Genomic DNA, 19108 nt, shown 5'->3' on the forward strand with positions numbered 1-19108 from the left:
TTCTTTTGCATATGGATATCCAGTTCTCTAGGCACCATTTATTGAAGAGACTGCTCTGTCCCAGGTGAGTTGGCTTGACTGCCTTATCAAAGATCAAATGTCCATAGATGAGAGGGTCTATATCTGAGCACTCTATTCGATTCCATTGGTCGATATATCTATCTTTATGCCAATACCATGCTGTTTTGACCACTGTGGCTTCATAGTATGCCTTAAAGTCAGGCAGCGCGAGACCTCCAGCTTCGTTTTTTTTCCTCAAGATGTTTTTAGCAATTCGGGGCACCCTGCCCTTCCAGATAAATTTGCTTATTGGTTTTTCTATTTCTGAAAAATAAGTTGTTGGGATTTTGATTGGTATTGCATTGAATCTGTAAATCAATTTAGGTAGGATTGACATCTTAACTATATTTAGTCTTCCAATCCATGAACACGGTATGCCCTTCCATCTATTTAGGTCTTCTGTGATTTCTTTTAACAGTTTTTTGTAGTTTTCTTTATATAGGTTTTTTGTCTCTTTGGTTAAATTTATTCCTAGGTATTTTATTCTTTTAGTTGCGATTGTAAATGGGATTCGTTTCTTGATTTCCGCCTCAGCTTGTTCATTACTAGTGTATAGAAAAGCTACAGATTTTTGAATGTTGATCTTGTAGCCTGCTACTTTGCTGTACTCATTTATTAGCTCTAGTAGTTTTGTTGTGGATTTTTCTGGGTTTTCTACATATAGTATCATATCGTCTGCAAACAGTGATAGTTTTACTTCTTCCTTTCCTATTTTGATGCCTTGTATTTCTTTTTCTTGCCTAATTGCTCTGGCTAGAACTTCCAACACAATGTTGAATAATAGTGGTGATAGTGGACATCCTTGTCTTGTTCCTGATCTTAGGGGGAAAGTTTTCAATTTTTCCCCATTGAGGATGATATTAGCTGTGGGTTTTTCATATATTCCCTCTATCATTTTAAGGAAGTTCCCTTGTATTCCTATCTTTTGAAGTGTTTTCAGCAGGAAAGGATGTTGAATCTTGTCAAATGCCTTCTCTGCATCAATTGAGATGATCATGTGATTTTTCTGCTTTGATTTGTTGATATGGTGTATTACATTAATTGATTTTCTTATGTTGAACCATCCTTGCATACCTGGGATGAATCCTACTTGGTCATGATGTATAATTCTTTTAATGTGTTGTTGGATACGATTTGCTAGAATTTTATTGAGGATTTTTGCATCTGTATTCATTAGAGAGATTGGTCTGTAGTTTTCTTTTTTTGTAATATCTTTGCCTGGTTTTGGTATGAGGGTGATGTTGGCTTCATAGAATGAATTAGGTAGTTTTCCCTCCGCTTCGATTATGTTGAAGAGTTTGAGGAGAGTAGGTACTAATTCTTTCTGGAATGTTTGATAGAATTCACATGTGAAGCCGTCTGGTCCTGGACTTTTCTTTTTAGGGAGCTTTTGAATAACTAATTCAATCTCTTTACTTGTGATTGGTTTGTTGAGGTCGTCTATTTCTTCTTGAGTCAAAGTTGGTTGTTCATGTCTTTCCAGGAACCTGTCCATTTCTTCTAAATTGTTGTATTTATTAGCGTAAAGTTGTTCATAGTATCCTGTTATTACCTCCTTTATTTCTGTGAGGTCAGTAGTTATGTCTCCTCTTTCATTTCTAATCTTATTTATTTGCATCCTCTCTCTTCTTCTTTTTGTCAATCTTGCTAAGGGCCCATCAATCTTGTTGATTTTCTCATAGAACCAACTTCTGGTCTTATTGATTTTCTCTATTGTTTTCATGTTTTCAATTTCATTTATTTCTGCTCTAACCTTTGTTATTTCTTTCCTTTTGCTTGCTTTGGGATTAGTTTGCTGTTCTTTCTCCAGTTCTTCCAAGTGGACAGTTAATTCCTGCATTTTTGCCTTTTCTTCTTTTCTGATAAAGGCATTTAGGGCAATAAATTTCCCTCTTAGCACTGCCTTTGCTGCGTCCCATAAGTTTTGATATGTTGTATCTTCATTTTCATTTGCCTCTAGGTATTTACCAATTTCTCTTGCAATTTCTTTTTTGACCCACTTGTTGTTTAAGAGTGTGTTGTTGAGCCTCCATGTATTTATGAATTTTCTGGCCCTCCGCCTATTATTGATTTCCAACTTCATTCCTTTATGATCCGAGAAAGTGTTGTGTATGATTTCAATATTTTTAAATTTGTTAAGACTTGCTTTGTGACCCAGCATATGGTCTATCTTTGAGAATGATCCATGAGCACTTGAAAAAAAGGTGTATCCTGCTGTTGTGGGATGTAATGTCCTATAAATGTCTGTTAAGTCAAGTTCATTTATAGTAATATTCAGGTTCTCTATTTCTTTATTGATCCTCTGTGTAGATGTTCTGTCCATTGATGAGAGTGGTGAATTGAAGTCTCCAACTATTATGGTATATGTGTCTATTTCCCTCTTCAGTGTTTGCAGTGTATTCCTCACGTATTTTGGGGCATTCTGGTTCAGTGCGTAAATATTTATGATTGTTATGTCTTCTTGCTTAATTGTTCCTTTTAATAGTATATAGTGTCCTTCTTTGTCTCTTTTAACTGTTTTACATTTGAAGTCTAATTTGTTGGATATTAGTATAGCCACTCCTGCTCTTTTCTGGTTGTTGTTTGCATGAAATATCTTTTCCCAACCTTTCACTTTCAACCTATATTTGTCTTTGGGTCTAAGATGTGTTTCCTGTAGACAGCATATAGAAGGATCCTGTTTTTTAATCCATTCTGCCAGTCTATGTCTTTTAATTGGGGAATTCAGTCCATTGACATTTAGAGTTATTCCTGTTTGGATAATATTTTCCTCTACCATTTTGCCTTTTGTATTATATATATCATATCTGACTTTCCTTCTTTCTACACTTTTCTCCATGTCTCTCTCTTCTGTCTTTTTGTATCTGACTCTAGTGCTTCCTTTAGTATTTCTTGCAGAGCTGGTCTCTTGGTCACAAATTCTCTTAGTGACTTTTTGTCTGAGAATGTTTTAATTTCTCCCTCATTTTTGAAGGACAATTTTGCTGGATATAGGAGTCTTGGCTGGCAGTTTTTCTCTTTTAGTAACTTAAATATATCATCCCACTGTCTTCTAGCTTCCATGGTTTCTGCTGAGAAATCTACACATAGTCTTATTGGGTTTCCCTTATATGTGACGGATTGTTTTTCTCTCGCTGCCTTCAAGATCCTCTCTTTCTCTTTGACCTCTGACATTCTAACTAGTAAGTGTCTTGGGGAACGCCTATTTGTGTCTAATCTCTTTGGGGTGCGCTGCACTTCTTGGATCTGTAATTTTAGGTCTTTCATAAGAGTTGGGAAATTTTCAGTGATAATTTCTTCCATTAGTTTTTCTCCTCCTTTTCCCTTCTCTTCTCCTTCTGGGATACCCACTACACGTATATTTGTACGGTTCACATTGTCCTTGAGTTCCCTGATACCTTGTTCAAATTTTTCCATTCTTTTCCGGATAGTTTCTGTTTCTTTTTGGAATTCAGATGTTTCATCCTCCAAATCACTAATTCTATCTTCTGTTTCTTTAAATCTGTCATTGTAGGTATCCATTGTTTTTTCCATCTTTTCTACTTTATCTTTCACTTCCATAAGTTCTGTGATTTGTTTTTTCAGTTTTTCTATTTCTTCTTTATGTTCAGCCCATGTCTTCTTCATGTCCTCCCTCAATTTATCGATTTCATTTTTGAAGAGGTTTTCCATTTCTGTTCGTATATTCAGCATTAGTTTTTTCAGCTCCTGTATCTCATTTGAACTATTGGTTTCTTCGTTTGACTGGGCCATATGTTCAATTTTCTGAGCGTGATCCGTTATCTTCTGCTGGCGTCTGGGCATTTAGTCAGATTTCCCCGGGTGTTCGACCCCACAGCTTGAAAGATTTTTCTGCGCAATCTCTGGGTTCTGTTCTTCCTATCCTGCCCAGTAGGTGGCGCTCGTGGCACACGCCTGTCTGTGGGTTCCACCAGCGAAAGTTGCTGTGGGTCCCTCAACTCTGGAAAACTCTCGCCGTAGGGGAGGTTCGGCAACCTAAGCATCTTGGAAGAATGCCAGCCGGCCCGGGGTTCCAAACGTGGGGAGGGTCGCCGGCCGTCGCAGCACAGGAGAGCGTCCGGCCAAATTAGCCAGTCGGCGCGGGGCACCAAGCGTGGCGGGAGGGCGCCAGCTGTCGCAGCCCGGGAGAGTACACTGTTCCCATCCGACGGGGGAGTCACGTGTTTGGAAGGGATCCCCCGGTCACTGTTCTCCGCGGTCTGGGGGTTTCCGACCCAACTATCTCAGTTGTTCCAGGGGGCCTCGTGTGGTGGGGGCACCAGCCGCCGCGGCCTAAGGGGACCGCCTGTCCAATTCTACCAACTGGCCCAGGAAGGTGGAAGGGAGGGACTCCGGTCGCTTGCCGTCCCACCCAGGAAAGCCCGTGCCCCTTGGTGATCTCACCGGAGCTGGTTCTCCCAGATAGTCAGCCGTTCCAGGATGGGGTCCGCTGTCCCTTTGATCTCCGTCGTGGCTCCGGGAGCTGCTCTGTATTATCTCCACTCCCCCAGTAGCTGTTCTGGAGGAGGAAAGGTGAGGGCGGCAAGGCTGTCGAGGCTGGTGGCGGAGGAGCACGGTGAAGGCAGGGGAAGAGGGCACCGTGGTGGTTGGAGAGCAGCCGGAGCAGGAGGGGGAAGAGAGGGGAGAAGGAGGTCGGGCGGCTCGGCTGCTGCGGGGCTTGGGCGCCGCGCGGCGGGCCGGCGGGGAAAGAGAGGGGAGAGGGAGGTCGGGCGGCTCGGCTGCTGTGGGGCTTGGGCACCGCGCGGCGGGCCGGCGGAGAAAGAGAGGGGAGAGGGAGGTCGGGCGGCTCGGCTGCTGCGGGGCTTGGGCGCCGCGCGGCGGGCCGGCGGAGAAAGAGAGGGGAGAGGGAGGTCGGGCGGCTCGGCTGCTGCGGGGCTTGGGCCCCTTGTATCTATTTTAGCTATATAATCTCTCTCAGAAAATTTGTGAACTAAAGCCTGTTGGCCTCACAAAATGCATACCCTTAGGTGCCTACCAAGGATAATATGCTCCCACATTCTCCTCAATATCTGCTCTTTCCTCAGTTATTGTTTCTTTATGAGAGGAGTTGTGCTTTTACAGAACAATCATGCTTAAAATACAAGACTCCAATACCACCCTATTAATATCTTGCATTGCTGTGGAACATTTGTTACAGTTGCTGCTAGAACATTTTATAATTGCACTATGATAACGATTTGCAATTGTCCATGGTTTGAGTTTTGGTTCCCAGGTAGCATAGCTTCATAGATTTTTTTTTAAATGTTTATTCTGTTACCATACATAAAATATAACATTTCCCCCTTTGATCACATTCAGATATATATTAGAGTGCTGTTATTTAGTAGATTGAGTAATGTACTTCAATTTAGACATGTTCTTACTCTTAATTTACATTTCTGTGAGTGTGAACCCATTGCAAATAGAACCTCTTGAAGATGTTAGTTTTAGTTAAGGTGTGACCCAAGTGGATGAGAGTGGGCCTAAATCCAGATTAATGGAGGCCTTTACAAGCAGAAGAAACTGGGAGAGAAAGAGAAAGAAAGTACTGGAGAGACCCGGAAGTTAAAATGCCACAAAGTCTGTGAATCGGTGGAACCAGAAGCAGGAAATTGAGGGAACCAGAAGAGAAAGGAGAGAATATTGCCATGTGATGTGAGAAAAACATCTTAGAAAAAGAACCCCAAGGATTGTTGGCAGCTAGCAATTAGGGAAGAGAGCTTGTGAAGGTGGGAGCAGGACTGCTCATCTTTAAATTGACCATAATCTTAATGTTAATCACAATGGTTTAATTAAACAATGGTTTAATTTAGAGAATTAAATCTAGAAGATTGTTGAGAGTGGCAGAGGTGGAGATGCTTCTTTCTCACTCCTGATGTTTCCTGTCACACAGAGATTGCCTCACAGTACTCCACATTTTGCTCCTCTCTGTCACCTTATTTATTTTTTGCTTCTTCGAACACCCTTATTTATTTCTGTCAGTGGCACTCTAGAGACTACTTGATAAGTGATAGTAGAAAGAAATATTGGGCTTGAAAGGACAAGCTATTTATACTTCCTTTTTTTCTCTTGGGAACAAGCCCACATATGGAAATCAATCATTCTTTTCTACTCTTCCATGCCCTTACCTTAGGAAGATCTACATGCTTTGATTCAGGTTGTCTGCAAATGCATGAGTAAATCAGCTTCTTTAGAACATTCCAATTTCAACTGCATTCTCCATTATCAACATTCTCAGAGTCATGCATACAGGTTTTATAGCCCAGCACCACACCACAAACCTGCTTAAAAGTGTTCATTTTCAAAATTTCCCAGAGACTGGACCAGTAGCATGTTTATGGGGTGGCACACAGCACTAGGGCAGGGCTAGATGTCAGATTCTTCAAGAAGGACCTTGTCATTCACACCACAGATTTTTAAAGCTACATGATTATGGAAACGTGGACCCCTCTTCTAGTTATAATAACAGCCCTTGATTTAATAGCAAATATAATGTCGCAGAACCTTGTCTTCAGCTTTATCCTTGCAGCACAATAATTGTGACTGGGCTTTGATGGGGAAAGTATTAAAAGAGTATAAAGTTGGAGGCCAAACCTTTAGATTGCTACCATGTGACTTGGCAAGGTAGTGGCAGGATTCACCAAATCATGGTTCATGACTCAGAATTGCCAATCCTTTCCACAGCACGTTGGGGTCAGGGAAGTGTTTCTGGGGTCAAAGCCTTGTGATTGATTAGGAATGAGTGCCTTAGCTACTAGGCTAAAGCTAATTGTCATGGGGCCTTGTGGCTGCCTATTTCTTTTCTTGTTAAAAATTTGTCTGGAGCTAATTAACTCTTACCTCAGAGGTAGCAATAACAATGATGTTTTAATCACTCATTTGCTTTTCTCCATTGTTCTCAGTTTGAGTTGAGTGAACTTGGGAGGGAAGCAGGTTGTCCTTTATTGGAATCATCAAATATCCCATAATTACGATTTAATAGTTTTGTGTTTTTAAAAATTTAACCTATGACTATTTTTAGTTGTTATTTAATAACATACTCACAAAAGTTCCCCCTTTAACCACATTCAAATATATAATTCAGCAGTGTTAATTATACTCACAATATTGTACAACTATCACTATCATTAATTCAATTTTTCTATCATCCGCAACAGAAGTTCTGTACCAATTAAGCTTTACCTCCCCTTTCCCTAGCCCCTGGTAAACTGTATTCTAGTTTCTGACTCTATGGCTTTGCTTATGCTTTGTTTCATATCAGTGAGATCATATAATATTTGTCCTTTTGTGTTTATCTTATTTCACTCAACATGGGCTCTTCAAGTTTCATCCATGTAGTCGCTTGCATCAGCACCTCATTCCCTTTCATTGCTGCATGATATTCCATGTGTGTATACCACATTTTGTTTATCCATTCATCTGTTGATGGACAGTTGGGCTATTTCCATCTTTTAGCAATTATGAAAATGATGTTATTAATATTGGTACGCAAACTTCTGTTTAAGTTGCTGCTTTCAATTATTTTGGACATATACCTGGAATTGGGATTGTTGGGTCATATGGTAGGTAATTCTGTACTTAACTTTCTGAAGAACTAACAAATTGTTTTTCATAGTGTCTGCACTGTCTTATATTCCCTCCCAATGATGAATGAAGTTCCCATTTCTCCACATCCTCTCCATCACTTGTTCTTTTCTGTTTCCTTTTTTTCGTAGTAGTCATTCTAGTGGGTGTAGAGTGGTATCTCACTGTGGTTGTTGTTCACATTTCCCTGATGGGTAATGATGTTGAACATCTTTTCATGTGTTTTTTGGCCATTTAATTATCTTTGGACAAATACCTATTCAAGTCTTTTGATTATTTTTTAATTGGGTAGTTTATCATTTTGCATGTTCTAGGATTTCTTTATACATTCTGAAAATCAAACCCTCATCAGATATTCAGTATCCAAGTATTTTCTTCCATTAACTCTGCTGTCTTTTTATACAGGTTTTTTTTTTTAACATGGGCAGGCGCTGGGAACCGAATTTGGGTCTCTGGTATGGCAAGCAAGAACTTTGCCACTGATCCACTGTTGCCTGCCCAAGTCTGCTGTCTTTTCACTTTCTTGATGAAGTCCTTTTATGCACAAAAGTTTTAATTTTGATGAGATCCTATTTATTTATTTTTTTGGCTATGTATGCTTTCAGTATAAATTCTAAGAGACCATTGTCTAACAAGACGTCCTAAAGATGCTTCCCTATATTTTTTTCTAGGAGTTCTATAGTCCTGGTTCTTATATTTAGGAATTCAATCCCTTTTGAGTTACTTTTTATAAGTTGTAGAATAGGGTTTCCCTTTCATTACTTTGTACATGGATAACCAGTTCTCCCATCACTATTCATTAAAGAGATTATTCTTTCTCAGTTAAGAGGAACTTGGTGCCCTTGATAAAAATCTGTTGGCCATAGATGTGATGGTCTATTTCTGAACTCTCAGTTCAATACCATTAGTCTATATATCCTTGTGTCAGTACAATGCTGTTTGATCACTGTCACTTGGTAATAAAGTTTAAAATCAGGAAGTTCAGTCCTTCAACTTCATTCTTCATTTTCAAAATTATTTTAGATATTCAAGGTCAATTTAATAGTGTTTTTCATAATAATATTTTCAAGATAAAATATATAGGATTCATTTTAATGAACAGAAAAATGATAAAAATTGTTGTTCAGTATCCAACATAATAACTTAGAAAAAGTTAAATAACAAATATTGAGAAAACTAAATATGAATTAATGAATGTAAAAGAAAACTCACCACAGATTAGGAAAAAGAGAGAAAATCATATAAATCCAAAATATAGCTTTTTAAGAAAGGAGAAATCAGAAATATTTGAAATAATAAATGATAAGGAAATATTAATAAATTAAAAGATATTAAAACAATCATTAAGTCTATTTGGTTCAAATTTATTTTATTAAATTAAAAAGTAGGGCAGACGGAACAACGCTTGGGAAATAGAATTTATGCACACTTTTTCTTAAATGATAGATTAGATTAGATCGATTGAGGAGGATAGGAACTAAAGAGATCAATTCCATTAAAGCAAAAGCAAAAGTTTTCAAAGCAATAACCTTCCTCCTCTTAAAAAAGCTGTAAACTCACTTGTTGCACAGAAAAATCCTGTGAGTTATTTAAAGCAAATAAAATTCTATTCAAACTGCTCCTGAGCATAGAAAATTAAGAAAACATCTAAATTCTTCTCAATTTTTAAATTGTTTTAAAAATTATTTTTTTTAATTTTTAATTCTTCTATATTTTTAATTAAAAAATTCTTAAAACACAAAAATATGGGAAATAAATGGAGGATTTTGATGTGACAATTGTCACAGAAATATTAGCAAGTAGAATCTAGGAACACTTATCAGAGTAATAAATGCATATTAAAATAATTTATCCCATGATTTGGAATAAAAAAAACATCGTATAGACATTTCTCTAGAAATGGAAACAACTGGTCATAAATTCAATATCTTGGCTTATAAAAATTCCTTCTCAAAATATAAAAAATAAGAATCATTCCATTCTACATATGCAATCAGTAATTCTTAACATCATCACACAGATGCATGATCTTAATTTCTTTTTTCTTTAATTAATAAAAAAATAGAAGTTCAAAGAATAATCCTAGAAACAATAAATTTATTTTCACATATGAAAAAAAAATATGAAAAATAGGAAATGATAAAAGTTTCCTGAGCATGGCAAAATATATTCATCTCAGCACAAAGGCCATCATTATTCATAATGGAAACACAACATTATGTTTAAAAGCATTACCACTCAAGTCTGGAAAAAGACAAGGATATCCACTATTCATTCTAGTATTTTTTAAATGTTCTTAGCTATGATCCAATAAAATTAGAAAAAATAAATATAAAAGATGTAAACATTGGATGAGGTTAGTCATTACTATTTGCAGATGAGTTTACTTTTTATCTGGAAAATTAAAGAGAAACAAGTGTAAAACAATTTACGGTAGTGGAACAAAAATATGGGTGTATTAATAACATAAAATATCAATAATGTTCATATAGTCCAACAACAACAAAACAGAAGAGATGTGGTCAAAGAAAATTTCCCATTTATATTCCCAAATAAGATAAATTAGATAAAAAAAAAATCTTGCAAGAAATGTTGACATTATACTTGAAAAAATATTAAAAAATTTTCCCGAACAACATGAAGAAAGTCTTGAACAAATGAAATGACTAGCTATTTTCTTGGAAAGGAAGTTCCAACATTATAATTTTGCCCATTCTTCCTAGGTTAAATTAACTATTTAGTGTGATCACACCTAAAAATGCACACCGGATTCTATTGGAAAATACTACAGCTTGCCATGCCCTGCTTCTTCAGACACTTTAGGTGCACTGAAGACTACCCTTTTCAGCTCCTTGCAGGCTGGACCATTGACTCACTCTGGACAATGAAATAAGAGGGGAAGTTATGCCTGTCACTTCCAGGCTAAGGCAGTGAAAAACTTATGCATTATTTCCCCATGTCTTGCTTTCACTTCTGTGACAATTGTGGAGGGGGGTTTGTGTTGAGATGGTGAGACTAAAGATTGAAGCAGTCTGGATTGGTGAAGTACTTTGTGGAGAAGCGCACTTCTGGAGAGTTATTTGGACGTGGGAGAATTTTCTGGGAGCAAATTAAACCTTTTTTGATTAAGTCAGTGAGAAATTGTGGTTAGTTGTTTCTACTATTTAACAAGCTTAACTTGACTAATATGGGGAGAAGCTGGTATTTGTAAGTGAGGTATTTTTATAACGGTCCCTAAAATACGCAGCATTGACCTAATTGACTTAATCATCAAAAGTGATTACAAATGTGATATGCAATATGTAAATGTAATGTAGAGTCAGCATCTCATGAAAAAGAAATATTTAGACTACATAAATACAAAATCTGGCCATATGCCATTTAAAGGCAAACAGCCAGAAGATAAGAAATATTGAAAATACAAGGTAGAGTAAATGTATTTCAATCCCCTCAAAAAATAAAAAGAAGGCCGTTATAACCATTTCTATTTTATATGGTAATTATAGAACTATATAGTGGACAATGAAAAAGAAAAGTATATTTAGATTTTGAAACACAACAGGATACCTAAGGAAATATTTTACTATTCAGTTATTATGGTCTTTAATAAAAAAAAACACGAGACCCTAGTAACAAAGTAATGTCATTAATAGCAGTGATTAGCAAATTTTCTGAACATAATATAGATGTTTCTTTTTAATTATTTCTGTACTGTTTATAATAGCAATGATCATTATAATATATCTTAGAATAATTTTAACATCATCAGCTGTGCAATAATGTTTATAGAAAATACAAAAAACTTAAGTGAAATACATGAAAATATTCATGAAATTGGAAGATGCAAAATATTCATGAGAGAAAAATTTGATATCATAAAATTGTTTATTATCCCCAGATTTATCCATAAATTCCTCATAATCCCAAGTAAAATTATTTGGCTTTTTTTAACTTGGCAAGTGGATTCTCACCATTCTCTGGGATATCCAACAGCCAAGAACAGCCAAGAAAATTTTGAAAAAGAATAATTTAATGAGGCTTAATTTACCAAACACTGAGTTGTATTAAAAAGCTCTAGTAAATAAGATAATAGTGTCTTAGGCTAAAAAATCATTTTGTTGATGATTTGTTCATAATAAAAACAATAAAATTTCAAACTCATTATCATAAACAATAAACTTTGAGAGTTAATAAAAACTATTTAAGGATATCTTTATACTGTTTTGGAACAGAAAGATTTCAAAACCCAAATCCAAAACACAGACCATAAAAAATTGTTTAAATTCACTAAATAGGTGTATATTGGAGAACAACGCCACAATATTTACCAAATTGGAAGATGCACTCACTCTGTGTCACAATAATTCCGTCTGGAGATATAGCAGAGAAAATCTCAATCCATTGTCCTGGGAGAGAGACATTGGCCCTCATGGAATTGTTTTTAATAGTCAAAAACAGTGATAACAACTTACATGTCCAACAACAGGAGAATGAGTACATACACTGAAATTATTCATAGAACAAACTTATACAGAGAAGAGAAAATCAGTTAGGTATTGTTCATGCATGGTAATAAAAATGATTCCCAGAAATGTAATATTGAGAAGAAAAAAAGAAAGCTGCCAAATGATACATGTATTAGCATACACTTTCATAAATGATATTTGTGTTAAATTATATTATATATAAATTTTGTAAATATGGGCTTTGTAGGAAACAACTGTGAAGAAATAGATGGGCATGACAACACCTGATTTTTGAAAAGTGGTTAATGTTGTGGAAGAAGAAGGGGAAGGAGATATGAGGGCTACATAGATAGTTTCAACTTTATGGATAGACAGGATCAAATGCGCACAGGTTTTTTTATTGGACTTTTTAATCTTTATGGGTCTGATATATTTCATTATACATTTAAAAAGCAGCATTCAAATAAGAGGAGATTTAGTATTGAATAACCATGTTATATGAAAGACTCACTTCACCAATTTAATGAAATTTAAAAAGAGAAGATGTTGAGAATAAAATATGTGCATGATAAAGTCAAATTTTTAAACAAAAGCTTTTTTTAAAAAATAATACCATAAATACAGAAAGATAGTAGGATAACAATTGTGGAGAATCTATTCTAATTTCTAAAGGAATACACGCATTTGGGTGAAAGCTTAGGAATATAATTTATAATTACAGATTTAACCTATTTTTATTAAAGCTGATATAAAGACAAATAGGATGTTATGTGAATCTGGATCTGCAGATGCCATGTACCTTTCTGTTTTAAATTTTTAGACCGAGGGAGCAAAAAATTGCATATGTTAACATACTTCAGGAAATTGCTATTTTGTCAATGACTGGTAAGCTAGGAAGCTTAAAGAATGTGAACATGAGATCAGTAGAGACCTAATTCAAGTTTATATAACAGCCTGTTACCTAACCTTGAACTCAATTCAGCCAAGTCCTTCTGACTTATGTTGTTGTCCTTTGCGTTTTTAGTAAGTATCAGAGCTACAATAGCCTGAAATATGAGCATACGTGAACTTTCCTTGCCAAGGTAACTTTTAAACGTGAGTATTCTTTGGCAAACCTTGGTAAGCACAGGTCATTTTGTCATGCGATTCTGTTACAAGATCTTCATGATACCTTTGGATTCAAACTATCATGCTTGAGCAGTTGCTGCCTAAAATTAATTTACTTCTATTAAACCGACTCTGGAAAGTTCTGTCCTTTTCATAAGACGTTGGAAATGAAATACTACATTTAGAATTGACTGCAACAGGAGTTCTCTGCGCTAAAATGCCACCTGGCTTAAAAGCTTCTGACGCAATCTTTAACAACTTCCAGTACTAATAATTTTGAGAGTAGAAAAGATATGAAAACTCATAATACCCCAAAGGATTACTTGTAAACAACCTGTTTACCAAATCAGGGAATTATCTCTACAACTCTTCAATATACAATTAGGCTGTACATCTGCTTTCCATAAAACATACTAACGTTCAAAAGACAGAAAATAGTTTATACCTTTCTTGTTCTTTACTTCCTAAATTAGAGGCTTAAATTCAATGGTGTGATAGACAGATTCTAAGGTGGCGTTCAGAGATCCCCAATTCTCTATTAACCAACAGAATATAACAAAGGTGATAAATAGCATGCCACTCTCATGATGAAATTAACTTATATAGGAATCCCTTTTGCTAGAAAACTAATTCTAAAGACTATCCCTGTTGGCTTGGAATAAGAATCAAGTTGGTGGGTGGGCCACAGTGGCTCAGCAGGCAGGAATGCTTGCCTGTGATGCCAGAGGACCCGGGTTCGATTCCCTGTGCCTGTCCATGTGAAAAAAAAAAAAAAAAAAGAATCAAGTTGGGGAAGTGTGTATGGCAAGGAATTTCAGGAAGCCTCAAGTTGCTGAGGGTGGCATCTAATGAATAGGCAGCAAGAAGCAGGTGCCCTCATTCCTACAATCACAACAAAATAAATTCTTCCAGTGACCTGTTTTACAGGAAGTATATTCTTCCCCAGCTAAGTTTCACGTGAGAAGACAGCTTAGCTGATACCTTGATGGCTGTCTTATAAGGTTCTTAGAAGAGGACAGAGGTAATCTATGCCCAGATTTCTGATGCATGGAAACTGGAATCTAATAAATATGTGTTTTTTAAAGTTGCTAAGTTTTGGGTAATTTGTTATTTAGCCATAGGTAACTAAAAGAGTCGGCAACAGAAAATTGCACAGCCTTACTTGTCTACAAGTTAGATAAATAGTCCCCACAAGTAGGGTGCTATTGCCAGGGCAGAAAACTGAGTTGAAGATCTGTGATGGCAGTATTTGCTAGAGTTTGAAGAGTTGCAAGCATATTTCAGTACAGATATTTTAGCAAGACTTTGGAAGTAGAGAACTTCCTGGGTTAAAAGAAAAGACCTGCATTCGGTGATCATTGCCTGCTATAGACAGGTAATTATGTTGGAAACTGTGTACATCAAGCTGTCCTTCAGTTACAGTTAAGAGGAGAGGACCAACTAGCAATTTGCTTAGATTAGAGGTTGGCAAACAATACCTCTCCAGCCAAATTCAACCTGCTGCCTGTTTTTTAAAAATAATATTTTGTAAATAAACATTATTTTTTATTTGTTTACATATTGTATTTGGTGAAATGAAAAAGCTGAGTAATTGTGGCAGAGACTGTAGAGACTGCCAAGCCTTGAATATTTACTACAGGGTTCTTACAGAAAAAGTTTACTAATATCTGGGTTAGAGCATGAGATAAAGTGGAATCTTCTTACATACATGACCACATACATCTACCCAATGTTAAATATAAATATATAATAATTTATTCCAGTGTTAATTAGGAAGAGAAAACAGATTTTCTGTCTTTCTCATATTTTAACATGTGTGATAATGATCAGCTTTCTGAGGGGAAATGGGAATATTACAGCTATGAGAATATGCTCTTAAACATGCAAGATAACAGTAAGTCAGAGCAAATGTTTTCAAAAGCAATTAAAGATAAAACTTAAGAAGTTTTTCTAGTGATAAAATTACCAGGTTTGCTCATTCTGATTACAGATTGCATAAGTTGATTTTTAAAAGTGACAAACATCTTGATATGTGCTGAGGTTCTGAATCACACACACATACACACACACACACACACACGTAAGAAAAACAATCTTAAAAATAGTCATGTTGAAAGATATTTGGATATGAAATAAAGCAACCGCTGTGGCAACAGACTTTTCCTCTTCAATGATAAAATTAAAAGAGAAAAGTTATGAGAATGAAAATTTATACTTAATATTTTATACCCAATTAACTTATTTTACATATGTACAAGTCAACAAATAGACATTCAAATATGCGGCTGTTCAAAAAATATAACTTTTTGAGTTCATTTAAAAAAAACCTAAATTAATGAAAAAGAAGGTAAATTGAGTATTTTCAAATAGAAAACTTTTAATATAAAAGAAATGGCAAAATAAAATAAATGTTTCAAATCAGGTTAAAACTGAATGAGAATAATATAATATTGTCATGGTTAGGTTCATATGTCAACTTGGCCAAGTGGTGGTACCTGTTTGTCTGATTGGGCAAGTGCTGGTTTGTCTGTTGCAATGAGGACATGAATTAAATCATGATCATGTCAGCTACATCCACAGCTGATTTGTAATCACCAAAGGGGAGTGTCTTCTGCAATGAGTGATGCTTAATGTAATCACTGGAAGCCTTTTAAGGAGGATTCAGAAGAGACAGTCTCTTCTTCCTGCTTCGGCTGGCGAGCCTCTCCTGTCTTGTTCGTCCAGACCCTCTATCGGAATCTTTGGCTTCACAGCCTGCCCTGCGGATTTTGGACTCTGTGTTCCTGCAGTCATGTGAGACACTTTATAAATTTTATATTTGTGAGTGTTCCTTGTTGATTCTGTTTCTCTAGAAAACTCTAACTAATACGAATATTAAAACTGAAAACATGTAACTTCAAAACAATAATTAATAATATTGCAAGTTGTCTGAAATCTAGAAAGTAGTAACAGGTATTGAATGGTTGGGAAATTGTGAACCTGCATTTAGATAGCACTATTCAGAATAATACTTAATAAGAGTTCACGGATATTTTTTAGTAGGAAAAATAAGTTAAAGCTGTGTAAAATATGTCCCTTATTATGTTTTATTGTTAGATATATAATTGCCCCTATTCGTATAATGGTTGAAAGGGTATAATCAAGTTATTGTCATAGTTATTTCCAGGTGTAAGAATTATGAGAGTCTATGATTGTTTTCAAATTTTCTATATTTTTTGATGTTCTATATTCAGCATATGCTACTCTTCACAATAAAGAATACTACAAATATATTTGAAGGAAATATATTAAAATCTTTACTGTGGATATCAACGGTATTAGAGATTAATTAAATTGTATTTTTATACATACCTTAATATATTTTCAAATTTAAGTCAGGATTATTTTAACCATAAAAAATTCATGTGTGACTAGTTCAGACCCCATTCTTGATTTATAATATAATTTAAGGCATCAGAACATGGAATGAAATCTACTTGGTAATGAGGAATGCCAATGCTTAATAACAGTACCACTTTTGTCAAGTTATTGGGCAAAAAAATTGGGTTAAAAGTTTGAGAAACATAAAGTTTGATAAACAGCTATTTTGACAGTATTAGTTGTCTTCTTTTGAGCTTTGATGCTTTGCTTATAAATCAGCCAACAATGTGAAATAATGTGCTGTTTTGATAAATGACGTTTGGTCACACATATTTATAAATGCCAGATCAGAATAATTAAATTTCACTTCTAAGAAAGTAGCTCAAGAATGCTTACATGACAGGATGTTTTATGTCTGGTGCTTAGTAAAATGCAACAATAAAATATATGGATCTAAAGTGGTAAAACTTGGATTCCTCTGTGGCATTTGGAATTTTCATAATTGGGAAACCAGGGTGGCCTGACCTCGAGGAAAAGGAGCTGGGTGGAGGGAGTGGAAACTAAGATGATAGGAGGAGATTAAATAAAAACAAAACAAAACAAAAAACACATGCAGTCAGATCACTTAGTCGGGTCAGGTATGAGAAAGGGAGCAGATAAGAGTCATTTCTTAAGGAAAAGAGATTTTAAGCTTGTAGATTAGAAATGAGGATAGTGCAGTACTAGGATAACCAGGTGGATTGAAAGAGTTACTGTTATTTATAAGGAGAGGTTCTGAGACAAATAAAAGCTGTTTGCCAACATGGTATGGTCATTAAAAGCAGCTGAGTGAAGTACTGGGGTCTGCCAGGATCATTATTCAGATTTCACCATGTGTAAATCAGTTTGTGAGCAAAGAACCGTCATATGTAATTATTTGTTAATAGCAGGGACATACAAAAGAAGGAGTAAAGCAGCCAACCTAAGTATTTTGGCATTGATCAAAGATAGATACATCAATACAAAATGTGTACTCATTTGAAACAGTTTGTTCATAAGAAATGATGGTTATTTTCACAGGAAGAAATAGGAACATGCCAAACCGTACCATTTGCTATTCAAAATAAGATGTAAAGTAGATCATGGTTAATGTTTACATGTCAAGTAGAATTATAAACTTAATTATTTTAATGCAGAGAACATGCAAAAAAAAATTTGTAAGGCAGCTCCATACTATAAAGTTTGTTAGTGAAAATGCTAAATACTATATATTTTAGGAACATTAGGTAAACGATGGAAGTGAGAATAAAAGTGCAAGAAACTGCTGACAGCATAATCAATAATACTATTAATTCAGTGCAAAGAGGAAAGCCTGAAATCAAGTGACAGAAGTGACTTTTATAAAAAAGGAACATGGACAAAGTTGAAAGCAAGTAATGTAGAGTCCAGCTGCTAACACAAAGAAGGAAATAATAGACTTAGAAACATTCCATACTTCTTGACATCCTTCTACCTTAACGTTTTCTGTATGCTGCTTGTTGATATTCCTAATCCATTAGGGTTTTACTTTTGGCAAGGTAAGAACAGAAAAGACTTCATTGTGCCACTATAAACAAAGTTTAAGTGATTGCACCTCAAAAGCTTTCCAAAAAATATTTCTCTTCTCTGGAGTTTGAAACTGGGTGTTGCAGAAAGCTTCCTGGTGTGGTATTTCTCAGTTTATTTTTCACTTTGGCTGAGGGCTATTTTTTGCACTGCCTGCCTTTGTATTTTGATAGATCCAGGTTGGTTTTATTTCTTGAGTAGCAGATTACTCTGAAATTATTGCAGTTCATTACGAGAATTTAGCTTTTGTCTCAACTTAGGCCGACTTAAAAATATTTGTAGTTCCATTTGTCTAGCAGATTTTTACTACCTACCTGTCTATTCTTTATGTGCTGCCAACTAGATTATCTTTTTTTTACAGATCCACCATATTTGAAATCAATCAGCTTGCCAAGATTAGAGTTTTGCTCCAAGCAATGCAAGAAAAATTGGTTTCCAGAAATTAAACAGACAAAAAAAAATTGATTTGTTTCCATATTTAGATGGGCTGAATATTGTATACTGTTTTCATGCATTGTTTCACAAACTCACTCTTAATTCTGTCTTTTATCAAGTCATAAATCCCATCTGAAATACTTTCTCCATTTCTTTCTTTTTTTCCCCAGGGGACAGCATGAATGTTGCCCCTCACTACCACAAATTATGCAGTAGAGTTTTCCACATTTGGGGAAATCACAAGGGTCGGTATACCTGGAGTGCAATGGGTGAGACTTGCCCTGGGAAAACCATCTTCATGATGGTTACCCCTGCCAGGTAAGTATCTCTCCATTTATCTTTATCATTTCCTTGATTATTTTCTCAAAGTTCACTTACTCTATTAAACTTTCTAGAAGTAATCTGATTCAAATCTGAAACTCTAACAATTTTGGATTGCCTTTACACATGTAAATAGTCACACAATTTTATTTGGTGGGAGGAATATTACTATGAATGTGTTATCTTGAGTA

General features: G+C 35.6%; 1 long non-coding RNA gene and 1 other non-coding gene across 8 annotated transcripts in view; both read right to left on the minus strand.

The window, feature by feature from the left end:
- The window catches only part of LOC143665306 (uncharacterized), a 174409-nt gene that overhangs the window by 138480 nt on the left and 16821 nt on the right, over nt 1-19108 (minus strand). For 6 of the 7 annotated variants that reach the window (XR_013166861.1, XR_013166859.1, XR_013166858.1 and 3 more), the window contains exon 2: nt 11973-12050. This is a non-coding gene — a long non-coding RNA (uncharacterized LOC143665306). The remainder of the gene's footprint in view (nt 1-11972; nt 12051-19108) is intronic. The other variant, XR_013166860.1, reaches the window with a different exon arrangement.
- On the minus strand, nt 18764-18922 carry LOC143665889 (U1 spliceosomal RNA). Its single transcript, XR_013167284.1, has one exon. It is a non-coding gene; the product is annotated as a U1 spliceosomal RNA (small nuclear RNA).

The sequence above is a fragment of the Tamandua tetradactyla genome, chromosome 21 (genome assembly GCF_023851605.1).
Source record: "Tamandua tetradactyla isolate mTamTet1 chromosome 21, mTamTet1.pri, whole genome shotgun sequence".
Taxonomy (NCBI): domain Eukaryota; kingdom Metazoa; phylum Chordata; class Mammalia; order Pilosa; family Myrmecophagidae; genus Tamandua; species Tamandua tetradactyla.